The 20018-nt window shown below is 50.6% G+C and overlaps 1 protein-coding gene across 1 annotated transcript in view; it reads left to right on the top strand.

Annotated features, from left to right (window-relative positions):
* The window catches only part of GABRA3 (gamma-aminobutyric acid type A receptor alpha3 subunit), a 73321-nt gene that overhangs the window by 18548 nt on the left and 34755 nt on the right, over positions 1-20018 (top strand). The gene's annotated exons all lie outside the window — the stretch shown is intronic.

Genomic DNA, 20018 nt, shown 5'->3' with positions numbered 1-20018 from the left:
GCACAGGCATCTGCATTAAAGCAATGCCATTCCCCAGGCAGAGCAAGGCACTTCACCCCTTGGGATCCTTCTTGCTTGGGCACAGGGCGTGGCACCCGTTCCTTGTCCCTGGGCTTGGTCCCACCCAGGCAGAGGGGAGCCCCAGCTTGTACCCTCCCAAGTGGGCATATCCAGAGAGTGAAAGCAACCCAGGCTCCTCCTCCTCTTCCCCACTGAGGTGTTCTTTGTGGCTTGGTGACAGCACTTCCCAGCCCATGTTGGGCTCAAGCAGAACTTGGTGCAGTCAGGGCCTGCTGCTCACAACAGGACTCAGATCAGGGCCGCCCACCTGGGCCAGTGGTGCCTTTTATCTATCCTTACAGTGTCAGCTCTGTCTTGCCAATGGTTTTGATCTACAGCCACCTGTTAATATTTATCCTGCTGTTGTATTTCCATTATTATTTTGTTGGTGAAGTGCACCTCAGTTGGGGTTTCTCTCGTTTCCTCTTTCTGCAGTGCTGTGTTTCCTCCTGCTCTTTTAATGGTGGTGTAGTCTGGCAGGATGGCTCCTGAGGAACATCTGTATCCCTGTCTGGCCACCTGTATTTCACTAATTCACGTGCTGATGGCCAAGAGGTTTTGGATCTGGGTTCAGAGCAGCTCCCTTTAGGCTGAGACATTCCCAGGAGATGCTTGGTGTGTTACACCTCAGTGCATCTGTCATTTTGGCCTGAGCTCCTGCAGGTAAGGGCTGGTCTGTCACTGTGGGAGCGTTAAGGCAGAGGGGCTGAAATAGTCAGAATAATTAAATTACAGAACTTCCTTCTCCTGAAAGTACAGTACTCTCCAAGAGGAAACAGCGAGACCTTATCTGCCTGGCAGCATCCAGGAAGAAATCTGTTTGCAGTGAAAGTAACCTATAACAGAGGTAGAAATTGTTAAATTGTCCAGATTGAAGTTTATGGAACTTTTATTTCCTAAAATCTGGATGAAATGTTGAAATTGTCCTTTTCACTTGTGGGTAGGTTTTTCACCTGTGTGTGATGAAGCTGCCTCAAAAACATTATCTAGATCTACTGTTTGTGTGAGAGAAACACGAGATGACAAACAGAGGGGTCCTCTGTGGTTTATTACAGTTTCTACGCTTTCAGGTCTGTGTTTAGTCTGTTTTTCTGTCTTAATGTTCCACTTCTCCCAACTTCTCATCTCTTCCCTCTGATCTGACTTCATGCTTTGTATTGATTACTCCAGGGAGGAATTTGATCCTTTCTTAGGAAAAAAATCCCACAAATCCAGGTCTTATCTCAGATTTTTGTCTTTGAGCTTCCTTGATGAGTTTTAATTTGAAGCTGAGGCATTGCCTGAGCAGCGTTTCCTTCTGTTTACCTTTCTGGGCAACGGGGACCCTGCTCTGTCTTGTCAAACTTGTGAAGTCAAGATCTGTGAACAAATTAAAGAAAGGTTGTCTCCTCCTCGGGGGCAGCTCTCCGAAGGCAGCTTTGCCATGGATTCTCCTCTCTGGTGCAGAATTCCCGGTGGTGTTGCTGTTTAAACCCCCAGTGCACGGCGAGAGCAGGCTCTGTGTGAAAAGGCTTGCACACATCAGAAGGCAGGCGAGGAGCAGGGCCCTGACAGCTGTGCCTAAGGGTGGAAGTCTTTTCTTAAATAAGTTATGAATGTGCTGAGGGCAACAAGCCTGTATGAAAGCTTCAGGGATATCACAAACACTCGGGAGGGGTCAGGAACCCACTGTGAAAAGAGATTGATTGATTGCTTTTGGTGTGAAACAGCACCTGGCTTTGGGTCAGCACTGGGTGCTTTGGGGGCATCTGGCAGCTGCCAGTGCCACTGCAGAGCTGTGAGTGGGTCACCACGCCGGGTCCATGCCCAGCCACCCTCTGAAGGGGCAGCTGTGTGGCCAAAGTCCATCACCAGCTGTCCTTGCTGTGCACGCTCCTGGGCTCTCCAGAGCGCCCGACCAAGCCCTCAGGCTGTGGGGTTGTGATCTGTGAGGAGGGGAAGGTGTTTCTCCTGCTCCTGTGGATGCTGTTTTTCAGCTGGTGCCTTCCCTTGCTCTGTGTGTTTGCAGCGAGGAGCTGCTGACCCTGCCATGCACCCACGCAAGAAGATTTTCCCCAAAGGGCGAGAAATTTTTCTTGGAAAGGAAAACAAAGGAAAGCCATCTGGAGGGGATTTTTGCCCCAGTAATATGTACTGGAGTAACATTTCAGAGCTCCAGTGCTGGATCAGACACCTGCAGTGAAGCAGTGTGAACATCGGGCAGCTGATCCCTGCCCGAGGGGGAGCTGTGGATGTGTCAGAGACGGAATGATGGTGTTTGTTTGTAATGACTCTGGAAGGCGATAGCTGATGTTTCAGCATGTTGAACATGTGTTAGATGGGTTTAAGAACATTAGTAGATGATGTTATAGATGGCTATAAACTGCTTGTGAGGATGTCTTTATTGATCTGTTGGACTATGGCAGCTTCTCCTTTATTAGAATTTCCATTCGTTCAGTCCCATGTAAAGGATTTATAATGTGGCTTGGATATGGATTGAGAAATAAGATTTTTTTTTTATTGGATGTTAGAGTTTAAAAACAACTTTAATTGGTTTGTTCTGGGAAGCTGGTGGTGAAACAACTGGTCAAATAGTGAGGAAACAGCAGCTATTTCATTTGTTGAGCTAGAGGATAAAATGCTTGCAGCAGTTCATGTAGTAATACAGAGGCACTGTTTATGTCTGATGAGGCAAAGTCATTGATTGTGTTGGTGGTGAATCCATCTGGAAGAAGCAATCAAATCCCATCTATGTGAGCCCCCTGTGGCGGGGGGATTAATGCTGCTGATTCAGACCTGTTAGCTTCTTAATGCTGTTCCATTTATTTAAAGGTTATTGTTTGATTAAATAAAAATACTGGGGTGTTTGTGAGGGTGAAAGATGCATGGGGCTTTGGGGAGTGCTGTGGAACTGTGCAGGGTCCCTTAAGCAAATACTACTAAAAGTCAGAGGGAAATACCCTGTGGCAGTAAGTGGCAAAACTCTCACATGGTGGGGCAGGAATTTCCTGTAATATTTCTTTGTCTATGAACCTGTAACTTAACTTTAAAAATGTGCCTCTGAAGGATGTGCAGCTAATGTTTGTAGGAAAAAAAAAAAAAGAGTGCTCATGGAATACTGACAATTATAGGCACAGAGTATAGCCTAGAGAGGGATTTTAATCTGCAGTTTGCATCGTGAGAAAAGGACACCCTGTTCTCTTTACCTGCTGGAAGGATATAATTCAAACAAAAGTTTTGATAACAACAAGCATGGAAGAAGCATATGATTTTTTTTTCCCCCCCTCCCTCTCCCAACCTGCTAGAAAATCCTATTGATGACAAAGTTCAGGCTGAGTCAGTGGATGGAACGACTCGTGACTGGAGAGAAACAAATTGTGTCTGAAAAGTCCAGAAGCTGTTTCAACATAGCCAAAGCCATTTCAGACAGCTCTGGTTTGGAAGGATCGGTTCTGATATGAGAAACTTTGTTGAGGGAAAGGGTCTGAGGACCATAAGAAACCCCCCCAAAGCACAGGCATTGGCTGGGTACGGTGCCAGAGGCTCTGCACAGGGCTTAGTGCATCCTTCAGAGCTCTTGTTGAGGAAGTTTTGTGTCCATGCAGGCCAGATCAGGGGCTTTTTGCTGTCTGCATTCCTACTTACTCACCTGAGTACTTATCTCATCACGTGGATGTCACTTTAGCCAGCTGTGGCCACTGTCCTGCAAAAAATGAAGGTGCAAATTCTGCTGGGCTTTTTTTCCCCCCTCAAGTCGTGTTTTCTGTGAAGGGTCTGTGCACAGGTGGGAATTGAATTCCAGGCTTTTGTGCATGAAAGATTAGAGCTCTTCCCTTTGGAGAAATGCACCTGGTCTCGCCTGAGAATTTGAAAATGCCTTTTCCTAGAAAAGGGCCTTGTCTGCTTTCATGAGCAAGGGTTAAAGAACAAAAGCATGAAATCTCCTTTCTTCTCCCCTGATCAATCTAGCCATCATTATGAGAGCAGCTTTCTGATAGCTTCTCTTTGTCATGTAATGTTAATACCATTAAGTCCACTTTGGCAAGGGAAGCGATGTATAATTAATTTGCAAATCAGTAAAGTGGATGTGATTTTTATACAAAGGAGAAGGTCTTTAACTGCAGAAGGCTTTGTGTGGGCATGGCCATGCTTGGATGGGACCCCCCTGAAGCATCCCTCTCCGAGCAGTTCCTCTGTGTGTCCCTCTGGGGACACAACTTAAGTGGGGCCCATTTGCTGCCCTCCAGCAAAGGGACTGAGTCTAACAAATAAATGGGAACCAGGTGGGGCAGGGCTGAGGTTAGGAGTGTGCAAGAGCCTCTGAACACCTGCCCAGTGAGTTGGTGGAACCAGCTGAAAATACCTTTAAGACTTTGCCTCCATCCACTTGTTTTGTTGATTTAGGTTTCTTAAAGCTTTGGCTCTATTGGAATTATTATTGTTTTGATGCAGAAGGCATTAAAAAGGGGAAAGGAAAAAATTCCAAACCCTATCCGGACTGATTTGTTCCCAGAAATATGTTCAATTTTGTGTGTATAATTGAAAGGGGCTAAATATAGCTGTATTAATATTTATGGGCCTTATGTTGGAGTCAATACAAGAGTTGCTGTTCAAGGCAATTAAGCTTTACCTTTTCACATGTAGGATTTCGGTGTTTGGAGATGACATTAGTGGTGTGACCTGCATCCAAGACAGAAAAAACGAAAAGCATGCCATCATCTGTCGAGTGTGATAGCCTGTATTTAGTGCTGTTTGCTGACAGGCAGTTTGTCTCCAGCCAGGGTGATCTCTCCAGAGCAGGGCTGCTGTCTTAATAGCAGGGAAATCAGTGCTCTGGGAGGCTTGCAGGAGAATCATCCCTGCTGTGTTTTGGGAGGAACTGAGCGACGAGACTCTGGTGACATCACAAAGTGACGATTGCCCACCTCTGCTGCCTCTGTAGGTGCTGGGGATAAAGGGAAAATGATGATGGTGGCACTTCATGGATCCCATTTGTCTTCACACCATCCACATCCCAGAGCTGAAGCATGGGAAATGTGACTGTCAGGAGTGGAAGTGCACGGGGCCGGTAGGGCTCTGTGCCCTGTCCCTGGGCTCGGGCTCTCTGTGCCAGTCTGCAGGGCCAGTCACAACCTTCATGTCACCAAAGCACCAGGGAAAGCAAATCCTGTCCAGGGCTCTGAGCTGCTGTGGGGAGCGCGTGCACAGGGAATGAGGTCGGGGCTGTAACGATGAAAACAAGTCAGTTTGCGTTAGTAACGAAGGCAAAGGGATGGTGTGCTGGATTTCTGAAGCACTGCCTTTCAAGGGAAGGGTATCACTGGGATAACATGACAAGAATCCCAGCAGTGGCTGAATTGCCCTGCACTGCTGCTTTTTGGGAGCTGCAGCTCCTCACTGCTCCAGTTAACAAAGAGCTGTTAGATGCTGTAAAACCTCTCACTGATGGGGACTGTCTGAGTCCCGCCTGTCTCCTAAATTTGATCGATGTGTCAGGCTTTTCCTTTCTTCCATCTGGCTCTGGCGACCGCCTTTGGGAAGGAGAGCTGCAGCAAGGAGCCGTGGCTGGGGTTAACCTGCCCTCCCGAGGGCTGCAGGTGGAGATTGTCTCAGTGATGCTGATCGTGGTGCTCATCCCTGCTCCAAGGACTCTCAGATTCTGAGTGGGTGTGTTTCTGTTCTTTCCCTGGTGCGTGGTGTGTTTTGGTAGCTGGAGGCCTCTTAACCTCCTTCAGTAACCATCAGGGAGGTGCATTTTCTGAGGATTTTCATTAGCTTTGGCTGCTGGAGGACAATGACTGCTTAAACAGGGAGGGAAAAGTGGAAATCAAAGGGCACACCTGCTGAGGTAAAAATGGGGGCCATGCTCTCAGTGGTGGAAGATGAGTTTTCAACTCCAAGTGGCCCTTTGGAATTCCACCTCAGCTCTGGGGATTCACTCCGGGTGATGCTGACCCCAGCACTGGTATTTCCAATTACTGGTAACATAATCCTGGCCCAAGGGTGCTGGCTCCAGAGCAGAGGAGTTTTCCTTGGTGTGCCTGTGAGTGAGCCAGTCCCACCTCATCCCTGTTCCTTAGCAAGGGCAAGCCAAGTCATACATTAAGGAACAAGGAAATTGCACCAGTTAAATTTAAAAAACTCATTTAGCTAAAGCAGTGTAAGCGTCCATGAATATTTATCTGATGTTATGGAAGCGTGTGGACTCCCACCTACTTTATTAAATTGATTTTCAATAAAAATGCAAGTGGAAGACGTTTGATTAATGGCTGGTGGGACGGGACAATTAATGTGAAGCCTGGAGTCAGCAAGAAGTGTCCCCTGAGCCTGTGTGTCCCGGCTCGAAGCTGGGCTAAGAAAACGTTTCTAAACTCCTCCGAGGGACACCAGCAGTGTTTATCCATGTGGTTTTCTAAAACAGGGTAAACAGGAGCTGCTCTTTGGCTGAGGCTTTGCTGAGGTCCTGACCTTGAAGCTGGCGTGTGGTGTTTGCTCCCAGTGCTCTGATTTTCCCTGCTTTTCCCACCCCTCGGAGGAGGCTGCACCTGAGAATTAAAGCCAGCAGCTCGCTCCGGCGCTCGTGTCGGGTTTGAGTGAGGCTCCCTGGGCCTTTGCATTTAAACATGCCTGGGATTAGCTCCATCAGCCTCCAGATCTGCTCAGCTCCTACCAATTTCCTCGCTCGGATTTGTCTCCTGGAGGAAGGCAATTTGGAGCTGTAATGTTACAGCTCTATTAAGGATCTCCAGCACGGTTTCCCGCCGGGATCCTCGCGGGGCTGGTGCCGCCTCTTTCCGAGGAGCTGCTGGGAGGTGCTGATGGTGGGGCAAGTGAAGGTACCTGGGGGAACCTGAACAGCCCTGCATGGCCTGGGGGCTCCCCTATCCCGGATGGCAGCAGAGCTGGAGGCTCCTTGCAGCCTGGAATAGAAACTCCCCGCTGGGGTCTTGTGAAAAATCTCGGGAAGCTGCTGTGGGAGGGATGTTACCTGTCCCATTCTCTGCAGGGCTTTGCAGAGCCAGGGGTGTAGGGTTTGGGGGGTGATGGTTAGGGGCAGGCATCGTGCCTTGGTGGGGCAGGGAAGGCTGGGGTTAGGCAGGGAGGTGGCTCCATCGTCAGCATCCCTCAGCTCCACCCCTGTGGGGCATGGAGAGGTACCACAACACCCTGAACCACTGAAACTGCTGCCCAAGTGGCCCCAGATAAATTATACCTGGGGCATGAATCCTTCCCCCAGCCAGGATGGGAGCCCCATGCCCAGGCTCCTGCACCGGGGAGAGGGATGAGCGTTTTGATGCCCTCACCCCTTCCCAAGGGGCACATGGCACCCAAAGAGCTACAGCCAGGTGGCACAGGGAGAGCATCCAGGGGCAGGGAGCTGCAGGTGCTCCTGCTGCTGCACCTCCAGCATGGAGAGGCTCGTGCAGTCTCTATTTTGCTGTTACTTTGGGGTTTTCTCTACATGCCAATGTGGCAGCAGAGAATAGGCACAGACACTGTCAGCACATGCTGAGCTGGTTGGGCACTCCCCTCATGCTCTGCTGGGGAGCTGGGCATGGACAAGAGTGATGGGAACAGAAAGGAATTAAAAAAAAAAAAAAAAATGGGAGCAGGTGCTGGCAAATAGCTGTATGGCAGGAAAAGAGAGGGAGAGTTGTGGTTGAAAACAGAAGCTGAGGAAAGGCAGATTGGCAGGCAGCATATTTCTGGAGACAGCTCTCTCCTCTGTAGGCTGAGTCACCTAAGAAACGTGTCAATAAAACACACTCTCGGGCACTGTCTCTAATAAATATATATTTAAGAGAGACATTTCTTCAAAACTTCTGCTAGGAGATGTCGAATTCTGAAGGGATGCCATGAAAAATGACATCTCCCGTGGAAGCAGGGAGTTGCCATGGGAACTGGAACGCTTTGAACATACATCACTAAAACAAGAAAACATTTTCCCCAGCAAAGGAAATTAAAAATTACATACATCTGGAGGCATCTGCCCTCTGCCTGTCTCTGATGGGAGTATCAGAGTACCATGCAGCATATCATAATTCATGTAGCGGGCAGGACTGACAATTCCCTATCAGCTGCTGAATTTCTGTGAGTAACTATGATAAAAAAAGCCTTCCTGTCCTTGGGACAGGCAATGCTGGTGCTTGAACAGTGCTGGGGAGGGGGAGGTTCAGAGGCAAAACGAGTTTCCTCTGAAATTGCTTTGCTCACCTGGGGATAAAACAGCAGCCTGAATGCACAACTAAGCCCATCTTGCCACATGGGTATGACTCCACTGCTGCCAGGGTTTGCTGGCCCCATTTGGCAGCCAGCAACTTTTCCTGGGAAGCAGGGGGAAGGCAGCTGAGAGGAGCACAGTGCAAGTTTGGGGGTTTATCTTGTGCTTTGGAGACTCTGTTTTTCCGTGCAGCAAACCCAGGAGGAGTTATTTGCACCTGGCAGTCAGTGCATTTCTTTCTCTCCCTTCTTTCCCAGTGCCTTTCTCGGTGCGTGCAGAGGTGGCACAGGGTGAGCTCAGGGGAAATGCTAAATTGACCAGCGCAGGGCAGTGTGAATTAAATCAGTTTATTTGCACACTGTATTGGCATTGCTGAAGTAAGTGAGTGCTGGCCACACAGCCCAGTGACCCGTGTGTGACAGGGGACAGACAGCTCGCTGCAGAGCTGGGCTCTGGCACAGCTCACACCACACTGGGGTGCATAAAGAAGGGAAAACGTTTGTCTGCAGTGCCCTGGCAGTGGAGGAGGTGAAGGATGCCAGAAGCGTCACCGGAGGGACACTGTCTGAGGAGCTGATTGAGTTCTCCACTGAAGGAAACGCCAGCCAGGAGCTAATGGATGAGGGAACCAGAGTGCAAATTACAGTGTTGCTCCCTGCTAGGGTACTCTTGTATCTTGTCTCAGTACCTGGCGCTGGCCTCGGGGGACAGGCTTGAAAATTAAACGGGCCCTTCCTCTGAGCTGTACAGCAACCCCCAGGAGTCACTTTCTATTTTTTTATTTCCATTTTTTGCCCACTACAGCCCATCACGTGGCCTGGCAATCCTTAGCCTGCAGAGCAGCCTGGAATGAGATACAGCCAGAGGCTCGGGAAGGCAGCACTGGGGCTGGAAGGCAGGTGGGGAGACCGAGGCACAGCAGAGCTGCCTTCACTGCATGCTCAGTGCCACGGTGCAGAGAGCAGCAGTGGTGGGGCTGGAGCTCGGGGCTCAGCCTGCAGACCTCGTGCACCTCACTGAGACATTTCTTTTATTCCTTCTCCCTCGGCAATGCCATAAATGTAATGCAGTGTGTGTCTCATTTGGTTTGAGTGAGACTCTATTCAATTTTGGGGTCCTCATGACAAGAAAGACATTGAGGGGCTGGAGCGTGTCCAGGGAAGGGAATGGATCTGGGGAAGGGTCTGGAGCACCAGGAGTGGCTGAGGGAGCTCAGCCCGGAGAAAAGGAGGCTCAGGGGAGACCTTATCACTCTCTACAACTCCCTGACAGGAGGGCACAGCCAGGTGGGATTGGTCTCTTCTCCCAGGCAACCAGTGACAGGATGAGAGGAAGTGGCCTCAAGTTGAGTCAGGGGAAGTTCAGCTTGGATATTAGGGAAAATTTCTTTACTTAAATGGTTGTCAAACCCTGGAACAGGCTGCCCAGTGAAGTGCTGGAGTCACCATTCCTGGAAGTGTTCAAAAACCACATGGATATGGTACTTGAGGACATGGCTTAGCGGTGGTGCTGGGTTGATGGTTGGACTTGATCTTAGAGGTCTTTTCCAGCCTTAACGATTCTCTGATTTTTCTTGCATTCTCCCGCTTGCTTCCTGCCTTTCCAGTCTTTGCAGCTGCTTTCTCTGTTGTCTCTCAATGATTATCAGCTTGGCAACAGCAGCTTTGTATTGCACCTTTGTGCTTATCTTTTTCCTGGGGATCCGCCTGATGAATTGCAGAGCTCAGTAATTGCTTTACAAACGCTAAGGATGTTACTGGCACCGATCTGAAGGTTTTGCAGCTCCTCTTAAAGCAACTGTGGCCTGTTGGGAGGTGGTGATTTCTGTTAAAGAAAGGCTTGCTGAGCATGAGTTAACAAAAGGCCTCGGTGGTTTTGGGAAAGGGAGTAAGCAAAAAGCTGCCAGGGACAGTCTGCCTGAGGAAGAAGCTTCAGAGGCACACGGGGTTCATGTAGGTTGTGGAGAAGCCTGGTCTAATAAGTGGTTTTGCCAGCTGGGTTGTACATGTGTGAAAGGGTACAGCAAAGGCCCCTGTGGCTGCTTTATTCTGGTGCCTCATCTCTCCTGTGTTTGCAACCTCAGCCACGGTACTGAGGCACTGAACACGCTGCAGTCCTTCCTTGAGGGTGCTGTTCTCCAAGATCCTTTGATATGGTCAGCAAGAACGCTGTCATTGATCCCTAAAGGGGAAAATTAACTTAAGATGAAGTTAAGGCAGGCCCAAACCAGAACACAGGTGGTTTGCAGGTAACACGGAGTGGTTTGCCTATTGCTGAGGTAGCAGACTGTCATTTTTGCCCTCATGTTACTGCTCCTGCAGCAAAATTCTCCTGGCTTTGGTTTCCTTAGGGCACAGCTGGATGTACCAGCTGGCAACACGGCGTTGCCTGACTGCTCTTCCCCTGTCCACAGGGACCAGCAGGGATTCCCTTTCCCAAGCGCCTCTGGCTTAGCCATCAAGGACAGGCTTTAATACTGAGCGTGTTAAATTATGCATGCTAATTTATATTCACACGTTTTCTCACTGTATTTATAATATATAACAAACACGTTTACGTAGCATCTCCCTTCCATTACCACGGGGTCTCAGAGCACTGCAGAGCCTCTAAAAGCATGCTCATACATACATATTCCTCCTCTGTCTTCCTGGCATCTGAGGGTGTCCTGAGTCCTTAAAATAGTAACGACAGTAGCTTTGTTCATTCTGTCTTAGTTCTGTCTGTGGCAAAAATAGCACAGCTAATTTGTAGGCTCTGTTTGTAGTCTGTATGTGTGAGAATGAGGGGTGTGTGTAAAGCCTCTATGGCTGCACACCCTCCAGCACTCGCTGCTTCTGACTCTTTCTTCCCTTCCTGCTGGACTGGATGTTTATCAATAACTTGCACCACATCCTGAGTCTTAACCCCTGGATGTGTGTCTTAACGTGGTGATAAGAACACGTGCACGTGGATAAATGGGGGGGAAGCTAAGCTAAACTACGTTCTGTGGAGCCTTGTGGTAGGTTTTTAGCCAGGGCTTCTAGTGGTCTAAGGCTTATCACACCCATCTTCCTGCCTTTTGTCTTCTATAAGCTTTAGAGCCCGCTGGCTGATCTGAACAGAGCCTGACAGAAAAGGTAGGTAACTCTGAGATCTGGAGTCCCTGCAAGATTTGTGGAATTATGAAGCCGAGTGGAAAAAGACCCAAAGCAGAGAGAGGTAACTAGGTGGGATCAACTGGTGTTAGGCATCAGAAAAACAGGGAGGAAAAGCTGATCTGCAGGAAGCAGGGTTTGTTGGCTCCACTGTTGGTGAAGCAGCATCTCTCCTCGGCTTCTCTGCTGGATAAAGCTGTAACCTGCACCCCACAACAGGTGGGTTGTGACAAGGGTGAGAAAATGCCTTTCACCAGCGTGGGAGGGTGTGAAATCCCTACAGCACCTTCTGCAGCAACACCTGGACTTACCCAGCGTGCCAGGTGAGCCTGGAGTTCCCTTATCCAGTGTGTGTCGAGACAAAGGGGCAGTGCAGCGAGGTCAGACCAGAAAACTGGGCTGCCCCGTGCTGTTACTCCCACAGAAGTGCTGGGGAGGGAGTGCAGTTACTCACCCAAAAGGGACCAGCAGATGCCCCCTGTGCCTCTCAGCACTGTGCTGAGGAACAAGGTGTGTCTGACTCCTCTGCTTTAAGCAAGAGTTGTGCCTTGATCCAAACTCAGTTGGTTATGGAGTTGTGTAGGTGTAGAGAGAGCTCAGACCTGGGTCAGAGCCACGAGCACATGTACAGCACATTTGCAGGTTCCTGAGGGATTTCTCTTCCAAAAACTGAGCTGATCTTCCCTACGCAACCTGATGCCTTGACGTGACTACCTAAAAACAGAGGCTAGATGAGAATAAGAGACTAAAAGCAGGTATTTGTTTGAAGGGCCTTCAAAGGTACACCCTGAGCAGTCAAAAGGCTACACCCAAGATGGACCCTGGGTCATGGGTTCTTCACACTTTTATAAGTTTGGTTCATTTGCATATCAGGATCAATTCTCCAATTACAACTTCAGTTAATGATGTAATTACCCCAAGTTTTCTCCTCCTCTCAAGGCTTTAGTTTACACATTTTGGGGCCTGGGACAATGGAGGTGTCCTTGAAGAGCAAACCTAGAGAGGTTTGTTATATCTGACCAGCATGAGAGAGCAGCAGCAGCTGACAGGCCACACGAAACTCAGAGTTACACACCAGGCAGTGCAGGGTTTGAAAAATATAAAAGGTAAAACCTAAGGCATCAAACCCAAGGAGTTTTCCACATCCATCTATGCCTGACAGCGTGCCATAAATCCCAGACAAGCCACACTCAAGTGGTAACTGGGTCACTTCATGGTCCTGCAGCTCATTCCCGCAGAGGACATTGGTTGCAGCCATGTGAGAACTCTGCATCTGCAGCATGGGGTGGGAGACAGGGAATAAATCTATTCCCTGCCTCAGCTCTCCATGGCCCTGCTAAGAAAGGGAGGCAGGGCAGGCTGTCTCTCTGAGGGTTTGACAGGCATCATCTCACTTCATCTGTGCCGAAGAATTGAGCACATGTAATTGCAGACCATGCTGATCTCTCTCATCACGTGTGAGTGGCTTCGTTGTTGGCTGTCTCTCGAGACAGCCCCTGAAATTCTTTTGAACTCCTCGTTCTCCCTGAAATATCCAGGTTGAGGGGAGAAAGGAGAGAAGCACAGCTGGAAGTGACACCACATGTGTAGCTGTGTTTACAGATCGGATGATTTCTCTCTAGTCTGGCTGGAGGACATGCAATTGTAGACACTGATGTGCCATCACACCAGAGAGAAGGTAGTAATTAATCACCATGGCTCACAGAGCAGCAACTTGGGAACTGGCTGTACAGCAAATGCTGGCAGTGCCAGGGGATTGGAGCAGCAGCAGTGGGTGAAAAAAAGCCACAGCACCCCAGGATTGGGGAAACAGGCTCGATGCTTTCCTGGCGAGCAGCAGATAGCCTTGTTCCCCATCTGGATGTGATGCCTTTTTGATCATAACCCTGCAGAAGTCACTGGGAGCGTAACTGAGGGCGTCAGAGCTGTTACACAGACCCAGTTATTCTGGAATCAAGCAAGTAGCCAGGCAAAACTGTGTGAGACAAATCGTCCATGACACGGCAGAGCTAGATAAGGATCCAACCCAAAGGTCTTGTTGGCAATCCCCTGCAGGCTCTTACTCACCCCTGCTTTTGCTGAGATAAGACATTTGTTTCAGACGTTTCTATTGTTTCTTTCCTTACTATGTGGTTTATTCTGCAGAGTACAGATTTCCCAGTGCTCTGTCCTTGGCTGACCCCACTTTGCAGCAGATGAGCATCCTGTCATCTTTAACCACACTGTCCCAGGCCACCAGCCTTCATCCATGGACCCTGCTCATCCTCACCTCTGTGCTCCCTAGAGAGAGGCAGGTGCCATCAGAGGTGGTGAGGTCTGGGTGGGCTGAACTACCTGTGGGATTACCTGCAGGGCCAGCGGGGTCTCAGCTGTGTCGTGGTGTTTCTGCCCAAGTGAGTTTTCCTGGAGACGTGGGGGTGTTTCAGGCAGTTCAGGGAATTAGAGCTGATGCTGCTGTTACCTCTGTCTGGCCTCTGAAGGGCTGGGCCAGCTGCCAGCCCCCCTGGTGGCACTCCTGGCCCTGCTGGCTGCCATTTGGCCCTGACAGGACCGAGACATCCTGTGTAGGTTCTTGCCACTTCTTCTCAGAAGAAGAACACGTACACACTGCTGTCCACTTTTGGGAAAGGTGCCCGGGCTGAGCTGCCAGACAGGGGTGAATGTCTGTGATAGGAGACTTGGCTTTCACTTATGAGCAAGTAATTTCATACTCAAGGTTGCTGGGCTGCTGCAACAGCCAAGCAATGTCTGAAAAGATGTATTTTTACTTTGGGACTGGGAGTTTGAAGAGGCTGATCATGACCTCTGTCTGTGTTGTCTGAGATCCCCCAGTCTTACCCAGCTGAGGAGAGAGAAGGGCTTGTGCTGAGACCTGCCTGCATCTCTGCACTCCAGCTCTGCTCTCCCTTTCCCTGAGGCTGGAGGGAATGCCAGTAGGTTCTCATTGTTTTTGCCACCTCTGTTCCCCAACCTTTCCCTCCTGACCCCAGCACAGCCTCTGCTCCCAGGATGCCTGGTGTGGAAGCACTCCAGGTGCAGTAGGGATGTTTGTGGTCGTGACATTAGCAATAGCTCACGCTGCTTTGTGGCCTTTTGTGTGGCAGGAGCTCTGTCAATGTCCTTGGAGTCAGCTTTATCCCCTGGCTGGGCTGGACAAGCCTAGGAGGCATCAACAGCACTGCAGTGATGTTCACAGAAATGTTTCATTCTCTGCTGCTATTTCTGAGCTCCCTCAGAAAAAAAAAAAAAATTGCAAGAAAAGCAACTCTTAATGTGTGTGGGGGAGTCTTACTGCCCCCACAGCAGGAGAGCAGCAGTGAGGGCCACATCAGGGCTTTCTGGTGTGTGCTTGGTGATGTAGATGTCTCCATTTCTGCAGCTTTAGGTTGTGGGCAGAGGTCACCCTCTCCTCCTGGGCAGCTACCCCTCTGCTTGTGCTTCCCTGTCCTCTCCCAGCACTGGCCTGGCAGTCCCAAGTGCCAAGCCACAGCAAGGGTGCCACGTGCCACACCACCCAGAGGTGTGCCACACCACCCAGAGGTGTCCCTCCCTTCTTCAGTGCCTCTCTCCCTGCAAGGAGACACCATTCAGCTCCTGCTTTCCAAAACAAGGCAGCACCACAGGTTAAAAGGCCACCTGAAAAACCACGGGTAGGGACTGGGAAAGGCAGCCCATGGACTGAAGTTGTCCTGAGGAGGGAGAGGAGGCACCCGAGGGTGGAGTTTCTGGCTGGGGCTGGAGAGTGACACCTCTGAAGGCAAGGGCTGCCCAGGGCTGTGGTGCAGCTCAGCTCCAGTGGGCTCGTGGAGCTTGTAGCAAAGGTCACGGAAACCTCTTTTGTTCCAGAGGCTAAAAGTGGAAGGAAAATTAAATCCCCCCAGTGGGAGGCCGAGAAGGCGAAGAATGAAACACACAAAGAGCTTCTGTGTGCAGCTGCAAAAATTACCTGCTGCTGCCTGTTAATTACTATGGCAAGGAGCTGGGGGAAGGTATGAGGTGGAAGTCAGTAGTACAAGCTGACTTCTTGTGTTTCCCTTCCCAGGGATGCCGAGTTAGCTGGAAAGCACCGCCCTGGTGTCCGGTGTGGTTGCTTTGGGTTGTGTGATGTGATGTGGGAGAGAGCAACGCTGCATCCCCTCTCTTCACGGTGACACTGCTGTCAGCACAGGCCGGTGGGAATCCTTCCCGAAGGATTCTGTGTGTTTGAGCGGACACTGAATAAGGGGACCTCAGAAGCTCTTGAGCTGAGGGTAAATGCGGTTGTCTAGGAGGGAGTTAAGGGGCACTGTCAGCTTGTTCCTGCCCTTCTTAGGTCGTGACCACACCTGGAGGTGGGATATTGGAGGCCAGAGCAGAAACATCTCCCTCCAGGAGCTGATTGGAGTGGATTGAGGGTTTGCACCTCTGAGTGCAGAAAAACCTGAACCCTTCTGTTCTCAGCCACACCACCCCGCACAGAAACACCAGCACAGATGGATTTGTCACCTCCGAGCTCCCTTCGGTCCTCGCACAGCCCTGGCGCTGCCTGGAGGAGGTTCCCATCCCCTGGCTCATCCCGTTCATCCGCGCCGGGGCCGTGCAGCCTCCCTGACGTCAGCGCAGCATCCAGGAATCCCCTGCACGGAGCCGCAGCGCCTTCGCCCCTGTTTTTCGCAGCACACATCGCTCGGGAGCCCCCAGCGCCCGGCTGCAGGCACATCATTCCGGCTGGCTGGCGGCACAGCCTCCGGGAACCCCCGCCCGCCGAACGTGCGCTCAGCGCAGCCCCAAACCTCCGCAGCTGGCACACGGCGGCCGAGCCGGGGCATCGCGGGGTGATTCCTCAATAAACAGCTCTCGATGGGTGCAGGGCGAGGTTTAAGGCGAGCCTGCTCGGCCCCCGGTGCCCCCCGCCCAGGATCGCCCGTAGAGGCGGCTCTGCAGCCGGGGAGGGAGAGGCAGCGAGGCGGCGTAATTTGTATTCCAGCTCTGCCGCTGCTCCCGGTGCTTCCAAGAAGAGAGTAAAAATAGCACTCCGTCATTTTGTAAATAATAGCTATCTCCTCCCGGGCCCAGGGAGTCACGAGCGCTTACGGGGGGGATTGCAGGAGGAACGGGGGGTGTCTGCCTTGGGCCAGGGCCAGGAAGATGGGCAGGACTCGGATGGGGGTGCAGGGCAAATGGAAAGCCCGAAGCACCTCAGCAGCAGCAGCTGCTGATTTACACCTTCTGCACAGCCGGGGAAGTGACAGACCCTGCTGGTGTGGGGCTGGATCTGTCCCTCTCCTCAAGGCTGGGAGCGGGGCTTGTGGCGTACACAAGCAGCCAGATCTGGGGTAGCAGATTCCTGGAGGAGAGGGGTAGCTCTTAAAAAGCAGGCAGGTGTAGGAAGTGCCATGGTAACACTGTGGGAAGGGTTGTTTTGTTTGCCATTTGCATTGCAGATCTGCCCAGCTGTGGGGGATTTCTACAGGTGGGAGCAAGGCAGCGTAGCCTGGCAGGCAGAGAACGGGCTCTGTAGCCCGTGGGACCTGCAGCACCTTGTTCTGCTCACACACCTGCTCCACATTGTTTCTAGAACCATGGTTGTGCTGAAGCTGGGGAATAAGCTGAGCCTATAAAAGGGCAAAGCCCCCAGACAAGGGAATTGGCCTCAAACAAATGACTTGGGAACATGGCAGGACACTTGGATTTCTAAATTCAGTTAAAATACTGAACCTGAAAATCCCTTGCTCTTCCAGTTTCATGTTGGCTCTGGGGTCTCTTTTGCTTTCCTGGTGCAGCAGCTCTGCAGGGTGGCTGGAAGGGGCTTGTGCAGCCCACCAAGGGCTGTGTTGTGCCATTCCTTAGGGCAGCCAGAGCTGGGCTCTGATCCTTGCTCTGCTCCAGCTTCCTACCTGAACCCAGTCCTTGCATTTTTGTTTCCCTGGTAATAAACAGGTCTGGCAGCATCCACCTGCCACCCCAGCAGGCTTGAAGGCTCAACCTGTGCTTGTAAAAAAATTGAATTACAGGGAAGGATGCTGCTAGGAAATGAAAAATGCCATTTTGTGTTCTGCAGCAGTTCTAGGAAAAGTGCCTACCCCCCTATACAGTCCTTAATTATTAAATCTTTGGGGAGAACTGGGCAAGACAGCCAAGCTGCAGTGCGAGCACATCTGTGGATTGAGCAGAAAATAAGAATTTCCCTGCCATGTCTCTCAGCAGAGGCAGGAGATGCTCTTCTCTCAGCTTTCTCTTGCTGAAAAAGCAGATGCAGTTTCTTCTCGTTCAGGCTCAGGGTGGATAGGTGTGAGGGTGAGGAGGGGAGGCTGCCAGGGTGGCTCCTGATTCCTCTGCAGGAGGAGGTCTCACAGGCACAGAGCTGGGAGCAGTGCAGATGCTCTTGGGCTGTGGGAGCACAAAGGAAAGCGAATCTCTGAGGCTGGAGCTTGCTCTGTTCTGCGGTGTTTCACTTATCTCTGGATTTCCCAGCCCTGCTGAAATCCCTGCTTGCGTAGCAATGATTTAATTTCAGAAATCCCTCCGGACCCCAGCCAAATCCTGCCCTGAGGAGCACATATTAACAGGGAGAGTTCAGTCTGGCTTTTGTCATGAGAGGTGCAGGAAGCTCATTTTTCTCTGTGCTGAGGGACATCAGGGAGCCAGCGATGAAGCCCCAGCTTGTCCCTTCACTGGGTGCTGCATGGTCTGGCCAGGGGGTAAATCTGCAGTCTGGAAATGGGGGATTCTCTTCAGACCTGGGTTGTAATTAGTTATTAATATTAATAAGTTATTATTAGGTTCTTGAAGTTTCCTAATGCCATTATCTGTGATTGGGTTTACCAGTAGATTGAAGGGTCGGGAAGGGGTCTCTGGAGCTCTGTGACAGCCAGGTTACAGCATGATGAGGACATAAAGGCTCATTTAAGGATTGCAGGATCACATCAAAAGGTGTCCAAAACTAATTCTGCCTTTTTGTCTTCTCCTGACTTCCTGAATCCCTTCCCCTGTGCTTGGACCCAGAAGAGCACACTGTAAGTGCTTTCGTGGACCCTTGTCCCTCTGGTGCAGGCGACAGCTCATCCTGCACCTCCCAGGGACTGTCTTCCCCAGCCATGGGTGGCCACAGCTCCTGATCTGCTGTCCATGGCTGCAACTGAATGCCAGGGAGGCAGGAGGGGAGGGGACGGAGAGTTCTGTGTTTTCTCCAAGACATAAAGAGCTTTCTCTCGCCGCATGGGGTAGCGGGAAGAGCCTCGCATCACTAAATGTTCTCTGCTGTGTGCCTCATCTGGGGACTTGTTTGGAGGGGGACTGAGAATACCCAGAGTGTTTCAGCCTTACAGAAGGGGCTCGTTTTGTTTAGACTTCTGGGTGTTTCACAAAGTGTACCACGTACGTATTTCTGTTTAACCTTCTTTTTATCGCATCAAGACGAGATCAAGGGTTAGTTATATAGCACAATAACACCAGCCACGGGCTGCATCCAAAGCTTCTCAGCCATAATAACTAAAGACATGTATACGTATATTTTAGCCATTAAGGAGAAAACCATGCCAGAATGCATTATCTTATTTTGGGATGTAAAACTTTGAAGCACAAACCTAAGCTTCATAGTACTGCAAAATAACTCTCAGGGGACAGAAGGATTTCCATAACTAAATTAAACAATGGGCCGTCCAGGCTACTTGCAAGGCTGCTGCAGTGGCCGAAATTGGGTACTGTGCATAAAACATGAACTCTGCTTCGCAGCTTTAAATTGGTTCTTTCATTAGGAGAGCAGCTCTGAGCCAGCTAATGCCACACAACAGCGTGATCTATCCCTAAAGTGGGGAGGATTTATGGGAACTGAGTGCTGAACTCAAGGCAGCTCATCCATCATGTTTTGAGCACAACCCAGTGGGCAGAGCATAGGACTGTAAATCTGGGAAATCGCCGTGCCTCGATTTCCCTGCAAAGTGGGGTGGCAGCAGAGGTGTCAATTGGAAACATGCCAAAATCCAAGGGAGCCAAGAAGGAGAGCTCTGTGTGCTGTTCAGCACGTGCTGGTGGCTGTGTTCTGCACAGCGCTCCAGGTTATCTGAAGGCACGTGGTTAAAATTGCCCCTGGTTTTAGCACCCGGGCAGGGAGTGGGGCTCTGTGGCTTTGCAGGGGCAGCGAAGCTGCTGCTCAGCATCCGTGAGGGAATCTCAGCCCGGGATGCAGGGGCAGCACGTGATGTGGGCGAGCAGCAGCTTTGTGAGAGCGAGGCACTTAGGAGAACAGCAAGCACGGTGGCAGTAAAAGGCAATCAGAATATTGATTCTTTTTACATACAGATAAGCCTGGAGCTGTAACAAACCCAGGGTTTCCTAAAACGGCTGGAACATTGCTAGGCTGTTTATCTGGCTGGGAGACACAAAGGGATTTCAGATTAAAAAGGAGTTTCAAAGCATCAGGGCTTACCTCTCTACTGAAAATGTGTGGATCTGTACGAGGGTATGGATCCTACGGCCACACTGATTCTGTAAATATGCATTGTCTGGCCGTGTGGGACAGATTTGTCCTCAGTGTAAGTGTGGGAAGCAGCAGAGCTGCAGTGGAGATGAATGTGCCCAATTACGAGTGATAAAATCAGCCGTTGTTTGGGGCACAGAGCACGGTGCTGAGGGGTCAGCAGAGC

This window comes from Corvus brachyrhynchos, unplaced genomic scaffold, assembly GCF_000691975.1.
Source record: "Corvus brachyrhynchos isolate BGI_N302 unplaced genomic scaffold, ASM69197v1 scaffold346, whole genome shotgun sequence".
Taxonomy (NCBI): Eukaryota; Metazoa; Chordata; class Aves; order Passeriformes; family Corvidae; genus Corvus; species Corvus brachyrhynchos.
This window is presented reverse-complemented; position numbering and strand designations above follow the sequence as displayed.